We start from the raw sequence: 9,462 nt of genomic DNA on the forward strand, positions 1-9,462 counted from the left end.
GCTCTTATGGGTGGATTGATGAAGGAGACTGGCAGCGGTGGGAACCGAGACGTCAGGTATGATCTTCAGCTTTTTACATGGGTTAACATGAAAAAAAATCCCCGAGGAACATGGCTGAATTTCACGAATCAATCTTGGTACTCCTATCCTTCTTTATATTTTGAGCATCAAGGCTGATTAAGTCTCTTTTTATATTGTGCAGCAAAAGCCATGGAAAGAAAAAAAAATTCAAGATGCCAAGAAAAAGTTTTAGACTTTACCGAAGGGAGGAGAATGGTGCCTTCCCAATGATCAACCGGCACCTTATTCTGAGGACCACATTGTTGTACCGTGAATCGTACAAACACATCTTTTTTAGATCAGCGCTCATGATCTACGATGAACTCATGAGGGATGGCATGCTTACGTGGGAAGTTTACGAAGAGCATCGCCTCGCCATCGATAGCTCAATGCAATCTATCAGGCATAGTATTCAAAGATACAAAGAGCGGCGCTTGCAGGCTGGGCTATTTCACTTTGCGCATGATTTAGGCGGAACCAGGCTGACTACCCATACACACTTGTACAAAATGCCTCTCAAGGAAGCGTTAAGGAAACATCGACAAGAAAATAAAAAGGAGGAAACAGCTACTGAATGCTTTCAACAATTCAAAAAAATCACGCATCTTTGACACCATTGTGCAGAGACTGTCTGTGAGAAGGCTGGTCATGTATATAGTGTCTTCCCTTGTGTTGGGTTGCCTTATAATTTTTCTATAACTAGGCGGATGCCCGTGCTTAGATAATTTTGTCAAACGCAACGCAACAAAACGAAATGAGCGGTTTACACCTAGCTTAAATGAAACATTGTCATGATAGTAAGATCATTATTGATCCTATAATATCATCTTATCCTCCACAACCACATTTCATCTTAAATGAAATACCCAATTCTAATCATGGAAAGGGCGGTCCACTAAGATAGTCATTGATCCTATGCATTCTTAAGTGTGGCAGCCAAAAAGTACAGAGACAAAAATTACACAACGGTGCTGGCAACAAAGTTCCATTTTCAAATTACACAACGGTCTAGATAGATCGAAGGCCAAATGTTCTACACACATTTTGATCTCACAATTATTACCACTCTACAATGAGATGAACAAAAAAAATTGGATCTACATTAATTGAAATATATAAGCCTTGAAAGTGATGTGTGCTTCTGCCTTTCGATAAACCATTTGGAACTGGTATAGATCAAAAGACTTAAAACCCATCCCCAAGAACTACACATTCTTTAGTGTTTCCTGTTGCTGATCCAGAAATCAAAATCTATGCATCGTAGGCCTTCATAAAGGCTATAGAATGACTCAAAAAGCCTATGCTTTACTACGAAAAATTATTAATGGACATTCTTTATATGATCTCTTTGGATATCAATCAAATCAACAAAACAAAAACACAATTCTGAGCTAACTGCATGGGTTTATTGGGCTCATGGGCACTGCTGCCTTTTTTTTAGGTGTCGCGGTGCTCTGCTGCCTAGTGGAGACGTTTTGTTTTGTTTTGAGGGGAGCCTAGTGGAGACGTGGTCGATTGGGTAAGGCGGGTGCACGGATTGTGGGTGGGCTGCGGCCCATCTGTTGACGCGGAGCATTGATCCATTCCTAGTCGTTGGATGCGAATTGGATGGTACTAATTCATAGTAGTTGACAGGCACACCATCATCACCAATTGTGGTTTTTATAGGAGTAGAGATGTTGCGTGGACCTAGAACAGTCGAACATGTTTGCTACCTAAAAAAGCAAGATTACATGTCTCGTCTTCCTATTTCAGCAAGCGCCCAGTCAAAAATTGGGAGAACCTAGAATTATAATCCTAATGGTGAGTGCGGGCTCAATCTTTCGAAGGTGCTTATAGGGGTAGGATCTTTCGGAGGTGCTTATAGGGGTAGGGTGTGCGTGTATGCCTTCATAGGGGTGTATGCGCGTAAAATGATGAATGCTTGTGCGTTGTTGCGGGAGTAACCAAAAACACCGGTCAAACAATTATCAAATTCAAAATTATGTGTTAAACATAACATCTTTACATTCATAGCTACATATATTGATTATCTTTCCTTTCTTTTATTCTCGTTGAGCTTCGTCGTGTCTCCTTAATCATAATATCGTACTGAACAACACTATCTTCTGAACTCGAAGCCATTGAAAGCACACCTTCAAGCATAACCCCACACGACCTTCAAGCATATCCTTACTGTGAATTTTCAAAAAAAAATAAAAATTCAATAACAGAACATATCCGTGCTGTACATCGCTACTGTTGTTTGGCAACATGCCTGCGACTGCCTTCTTCTCCATCCCCACCTTCTCTAGAGATCATCAAACATGTCACAAAAATTACTGGTCAGGAAAGAGGTAAAACCAAAGTCAAACAATACGCCAACAACACTTTTTTTATAATTGGTATGTCTTAAAACAGTTTCAAAAATTCCCTGCAAAAAAAAAACAGTTTCAAAAAATGAGACTGAATCATATGCTTATCAGACATATGTTGAGTTCAGTCTCAACTGACTGGCTACAGGCTTTTCAGCTTCAATGGGCAAGATACACATACAAAGTTGATGCATGAACAGATATAAAACCAAACTGTACCTCCATGACAACCATCAAGATCAGATCAGGTCGTCCCTGTGGGCTGTGACGAAGTCCGGCTAGAGATAACACAGGTTTGGTGCTCGTGGGCAGTGGCCAGCGACCCTGGGCACTTGCCCGGGCTCGCTAGTCCTCGACAGCAAAGATCGAACGAATTAATAAAGGGCTAAACGGTACGGTAGCTTGGTTTACCCCGGGCAAAAAACAATTGGGCCTTTCGTTTCTCACAGGTGTACACAGTGCACGGCCCAACAACAGTCTGCAGCCCAGCTGCTCTGGCAGAAACAACTCCTGTATCGATCGCTGGAACTCGCTGACTCCTTTTCTCTTAGTTTCTTACAGGCGGCAAGCGCAGCGGCTGGCCTAACCCTAGGCGGCGAGACGCACGGCCGGCGGCGAGCGGACACCATCAGGCGCCCAGGCAGTTTACTCTCATCCCTGAACACCTCCTTCTCATTCGGCTTCTGCTTGCTTCGATCAAAAACGAAGAATCCTCCGTCAATTAGGGCTAGCCAGCTAGGGATCTCTCATCTCTGAATAATTGGTTTGGGCTAGGGAATGAATTGTTCTTGCAGAATTAATTGGAAGGAAGCTCCCATCATTGACTATCTGTTCATCTTGAAGAAGGGAAGAGAAAACAGATTAATCTGTGTTGATCACTCGCCAGGGCATCGCCTAAGGAAGTTTGGATCGTCATATGATTTTTCTCATGGATAAGTATTTATTTTCAGGTCAATTAATCTGTAGTAGAACTAGCATATTCATTTTGCAGGTCATGGCATTCATGTCACATTTTTTTTTTACCTTTTGGTTCCTTCGTACTGATAGAATGCATATTCCTTTATGTGTAGTTTGTGGTCTTTCTGCTGGTAAAGGGGAAAAAAATTTCATTATATTCAGTTTGGTTAACCACAAACTGAATATTTGATAATACTCCCTCCGTTCGAAATTACTTGTCATAAAAATGGATGTATCTACAACTAAAATACATCTAGATACATTCATTTCTTCGACGAGTAATTCCGAACGGAGGGAGTATATAGTTGGTGCAAGTAGTTCCTTACTATGAACTTGTTACTTGTTGTAACTCATTTTCTTTTTTACTTGTGTCTATATTGATTGTGTGTCAACAGGCAATGAAGTTATTTTTTACTATGAACTACATTTCACTGTTGAGAGAGCTTAGCAATGAAGATTATCAAGAATAAATTGCTTATCGAGATCAATAATGAATGGTTCATTGACTTGACGATATTTTACATCGAGCGGGCAATGAAGTCTCTGAAAGGGCTTTTGCCTTGCAATTTTCTTGAGCACACTGTTGGTATGTTCCATCTACCCATCCCTATTCTTGGAAGCTTTCTATTTTGAGTTTATTCACATCTCACAACTATTTTTTTAACTACAAATCCATTTTTAATCTTGTAGTGCCTTCTAGGACTTTGACAACATGGCGAGTTTGGATCTATACAAGGATGGATATGTGTCTTTCTTTTGGCAAAAATCAACAAGTGGGAGATGCTTTCGTGGTGGAAGAAATTGCACAATGACATCTGGTATGGATAGTTTTATTTTTGTTGGCAACATGCCGAGTTTGTCTCTATGCAAGGCTGGTTATAAATCTTTTCTTGTCAAGTCTCAACTTTATTTGGTCTATGAAACGGATATTGATATATTATATATTAGTTTATTTTAAAATTATATTTTTTGTGACTATTACATTCATGTTTTCACTTCATTATTAATGTGGTTTTGTGGTTCAGAAGTTTGGTGCTATCTTATATGATGTGTATCCGAATACTCCAATTTTGACTTTTTAGATTATACGCTTGTGCTTAACTTGCCCAGGCTCCACAAAAATTCTGGCTCCGCCACTGCTCGTGGGTGACACTCCAGTTGCAGACGGCCAGGGGCCCTCGGGGGGCATGAGCAGAGCGTAGCCGACTTACAAGTGGAGGTTGGCGTCGGAGGAGACGGGGGACGCGGCGGAGGAGAAAGCAAGGAGGAGGTGTGGTGGGACACTGGGCTGCTGCGGCAGAGGAGGAGGCAAAAGAGGCGCCGGGTACTGACAGCACCAGCGGCGTACTTGGCCCCTCGCACTGAAGCTTTGGTGAGCTGCAACAGCCACCTACTCCAAAAAGCAGGATTTGAGACCTTCAGGCGCAATGGCCGGAGGCAGTTTCCCGAGCGAAAGCACTCCCCGAGCCTCTCCAGCTTCAGATCCGGGCATGGAGCCACGCCGTCTCGGCCGAGACGACCAGACCAGTCACCTTCAACATCCCTCAAGAGGGAGGTGCCGTCATATCACCGCAGCATGCCGAAACAACGGACGCCCATCCCCAAGCTCAAACAACACAACCAGGGCACCCCGCCCGCACTGATCCGCCAACGTGCCTGACACCTCCACGAGGAGAGGACCGGAGGGACTTATTCTCGAACGACAGCGCTGCCCTCGCCTCACCACTGCCGCCAAGAACCAAAATTCTAGAAAATCCTAGAACTATACAACCCAGCTAGGCAGAGATCCGGGTTCCCTGACTCCTCCCCCCGCCTGCAAGACACACACAGGCGACGGGGAACCACGGCCTCACCGGCGGGAGCCACCAGCCTCTACTTCGCCCCCTGTTGTTTTTTCTAGAGAAGGAAGGAGAGCGTTCGAGAGAGCGGGGATTCCACCCTTGCTGACGGGGAGGAATTTGAGAGGGCTTTCGTTCCGGAAGACTCGGCTTCTTTCGCGACAGAAGGAGAACATTCAGACTTGGACACACCACAGGGCGTTCGGGGACGCTGTGTTTCAACCTCAGCCCTATGATCCAGATCAAACGGTGTAGATGGCACAAAGGCAGGCACACCATCATCACCAACTCGCACTTTTATAGGAGTAGAGAAAAGTCATGAATAGTGTGGAGTATGCTTGTGTTCTAGGCTTGTTGCTGAGTTAGAAAAAGAAAAAGAAATTGTGTCATTTTCCTTTCTTGAGAGTCTCTTCTAGTACTTAGCAAAACACATTTTTCTTCAATGTACGGGATGTGTTATAGTTAATGTAAGAAAATGTATCGTAACATATAAGCCCTAAATAAATTGTAGATATGAAAGGTAGTTTTCCCTTCTATGTGCATATTCTAACTTCCTCCGTGCCGGTGCATAAGTCATCTTAGATTTACGTTGTGCACCGCGATCTAGGCGGAGGGGAAAACGAAAGAACTTAATACTTAATGTTTAGTTGCTAATTAATACCATTGCATGCAATGAACTGACCACTGCATACCACGCAAGCTAGTCTCGAGTCACTAAAAACATACACGCCACACGTCTCTTACTGGTTCCTATATTCATATAAAAAACGAGAAACAAGGTGGGAGTTAATGCATCGCACCTATGTGTTTTGAAATTATTAAGTTTTCGTAAGATGATTTATGCACCATTAGAGAGGGAGTGGTATTTTAAGACTAGCCATAAAGGGGAGTAACTTAGACTAGTAACATGTCTATGTTACTAGTCTATGTTACTATCTCTATAGTGAGAAGTAACATATGTGTGGTAACATGCAACGCTTCATTTATTAGGCTATAGACTCATCTTGCCTTGATATGTGTGATGTTGCTCATACTACTAGTAACTAGCTATGTTACCACATACCTTCTTTTCTTCATTTATTGCTTGCCACATCATCTATTTTTATGTAGATATGTGTGATATTACTATCTATGTTACTCCCACTGGGTAGTCTAAAAGCAAAGATACAACCTCTTTGCTCCGTGCCTTGAAAATGATCGACGCTAGGGGCCAACCACACAGCACACAACAATTCGTACTCCCTCAAATTAAAACTTTCTCCCTCATGTTTCAAAAAAAAAAACTTTCTCCCCTACCCTTCTTCTTTGCGTCAGCATGGACCTCACCAAATATACTAACACATCCTGACGTGTCCACGGGCAGCAATAAGGGCGGATGCCATCCAACTTTAGGCACGAAATGTCCACCCTATTACAAATGGAGCTTTCAAAAAAGGACAAATTTCATTCTTAATCGGAAAATATTTGTTAATTTTTGATATATTACAACTAAAACGGACAATATTTAACAAAGTTTCAACTAAACCGGATGAAATTTTAACCAAACCTAAACTAAATTAAGATAGATACCGGACGGTGATCTCGTAGGTATGGCCTCCATGGCTACCGTCACCTCCGTTGTCATTGTCACTGCCGTCTGAGTCGTCGTCCTTCTAATGTCGGAAGGCCCGCCAGGCGCCGCGGCAACCCTAATTGGCCACCACTGCGCACTCGTGGTGCAGTACCTCGGATGCCTCCGCCTGGCACAGACGCTCAGCGGTCTATCTGCCGCAACTTGACGTTCCCTTTGAGTCGGGTCGAGTGCTCAAACTCGACCAACTCCAGTTTGAGGAGCTGGACAATGGCCGTTGATCCGGCGGTCGCGGTGGCCGGATGTCTCTATGGTAGTCATCCGTGAGTGCATGATTCACTAGGACCCTTGGTGATGCGACACCCAACCACGCGAACGATGCTCAGCATTGCTCGTTGCGGACGGAGTGGAAGGTGTGCGGATTTTGGGAGACGAGCTAAGAAGAGAGGAGAGGCGATGGTGTAGTGTTGTAGGGTTTGCGTCTGAGGTTGACCGACTTAAATAGTTGCGCCATGCAGACTGACCGACACACCTGTGTGAATGTTGGGTAGGTGGCTAGCCGGCCAGCATGCCTGAATGTGTCTAGAAATCTGTGACGTCGTCTCGTCCGGTCACGCCTGTTCTGACGGGTAGGAACGCGGCACGGAGATTGGAGGAAGGGTTCTAGGCGGAGGGGAGAGAGGGCTTTATCGACATGGTTCCGCATTGCCGGGGCCTAGCGACGTGGTGGAGGTCCGGACACTCGCAAACCTCCTCTATGTTTTTTTCGGTTTATGAGATTTTGGAAGTCTGAATTAGTCCGGACAATATTGGTGACCACCGTTAGATGACAAAAAATGTTCGGACGGTCTAGTCGAGATAGGGGCCGATTTGATGATCCGTGTTGTAGGTTCCCTAAGGGATAGACATCTGATGATCACCATTGGATGGCCGATACCGGGCTGGCTGTCCATGAATAAGTTTGAACCCCTGTTTGAATGCGTTCGTGGACATTTGGTGGCATTAGTTTGATGATGATTTATTTTGAGATGCGCTAAACCGAGCAGGTTACACGGAGAAAAGAAAGGTCGGTGGCTCTATGCTGATCCGACGGCGAATCAAAGGAATACTTACTATGTTCTGCGTCTCATGTGCCTAATCGGGTAAGGATTCCTCCACCTGTACGGCTGGTAGCTGTAACGGGTACGAGTTCAGATTGGCCTTTCTATTTTTTAGAAGAACGATTGGACTTTCTATATATAACCACAATCAGCCTTGCTTTTGTTGTATATAAAAAACCTCGCCAAGGACCCAGCTGAGTACGTATATCGGCAGGCGGCAAACACATCGATCGCTCTCGAGCATCTGCTCTTATGGGTGGATTGATGAAGGAGACTGGCAGCGGTGGGAACCGAGACGTCAGGTATGATCCTCAGCTTTTTATACATGGGTTGACATGAATTTTTTTTCCGAGGAGCATGCGTGAATTTCACGAATCGATCTTGGTAGTCCCGTCCTTCGCTATATTTTGAGCATCAAGGCTAATTAAGAGTCTCGTTTTATATTGTGCAGCAAAAGTCATGGAAAGAAAAAATTCAAGATGCCAAGAAAAAGTTTTAGACTTTGCCGAAGGGAGGAGAACGGTACCTTCCCAATGGTCAACCGGCACCTTATTCTCAGGACCACAGCGTTGTACCGTGAATCGTACAAACGCATCTTTTTTAGATCAGCGCTCAAGGTCTACGATGAACTCGTGAGAGATGGCATGCTTACATAGGAAGTTTACGAAGAGCATCGCCTCGCCATCGAAAGCTCAATGCAATCTATCAGGCATAGCATTCAAAGATACAAAGAGCGCCGCTTGCAGGCTGGGCTATTTTACTTTGCGCATGATTTAGGCGGAACCAGGCTGACTACCCATACGCACTTGTACAAAATGCCTCTCAAGGAAGCGTTAAGGAAACATCGACAAGAAAATAAAAAGAGGAAACAGCTACTGAATGCTTTCAACAATTCAAAGAAATCAAGCATCTTTAACACCATCATGCAGAGACCATCTGTGAAAAGGCTAGTCACGTATACAGTGTCTTCCCTTGTATTGGGTTGCCTTATAATTTTTCTATGAAAGGTCATGAATAGTGTGGAGTATGGTTGTGTTCTAGGCTTATTGCTGAGTTAGAAAAAGAAAAAGAAATTGTGTCATCTTCCCTTCTTGAGAGTCTCCTCTAGGACCTATCAGAACACATCTTTTCTTCAATGTACGGGATGGGTTGTAGTTCATGTAAGAAAATGTGTCGTATAACACATTATTCCCTTCTGTGTACATATTCTTAGTGGGTTCGGAAAACAACACGGCAGCAGGGAGTTTTAGTCGAACGCATCAAAATCGAGAGGATTTGCTGTCAACTACTTTATTTAGGGGTTACCTTGTATCGTATGTACATTCCAAGTAATTAAGCACCTTCACGCCGTGATATAGGACACACCGTATTCTTTTGTGAAGCCGGATCCTTGTTAGGCACGGGGATAATTTGAAAGTTGACGGGGTTTGGTGTTGTTAGGGATAATTTTCTCTACTCTTTAAGGGAGAGTTGGTAGGTCAGTACCCGTGATTTTTTTTCCGTCTCATCTCCCACCTATCTATCTTGTCTGGTTTTTTTGTCTCTCCTCCCACCACCCTCTTCGAACTAGTTTTTTCTCCCTC

The 9,462-nt window shown here is 43.9% G+C and overlaps 1 long non-coding RNA gene across 1 annotated transcript; it reads left to right on the forward strand.

Moving 5' to 3' along the window:
- Positions 1-8,041: 8,041 nt before the first annotated feature.
- On the forward strand, positions 8,042-8,960 carry LOC123074008 (uncharacterized). Its single transcript, XR_006435823.1, has 2 exons — positions 8,042-8,181; positions 8,331-8,960. It is a non-coding gene; the product is annotated as an uncharacterized lncRNA (long non-coding RNA).
- The last annotated feature ends 502 nt before the right edge of the window (positions 8,961-9,462 follow it).

This window comes from Triticum aestivum, chromosome 3D (assembly GCF_018294505.1).
Source record: "Triticum aestivum cultivar Chinese Spring chromosome 3D, IWGSC CS RefSeq v2.1, whole genome shotgun sequence".
Lineage (NCBI taxonomy): Eukaryota > Viridiplantae > Streptophyta > Magnoliopsida > Poales > Poaceae > Triticum > Triticum aestivum.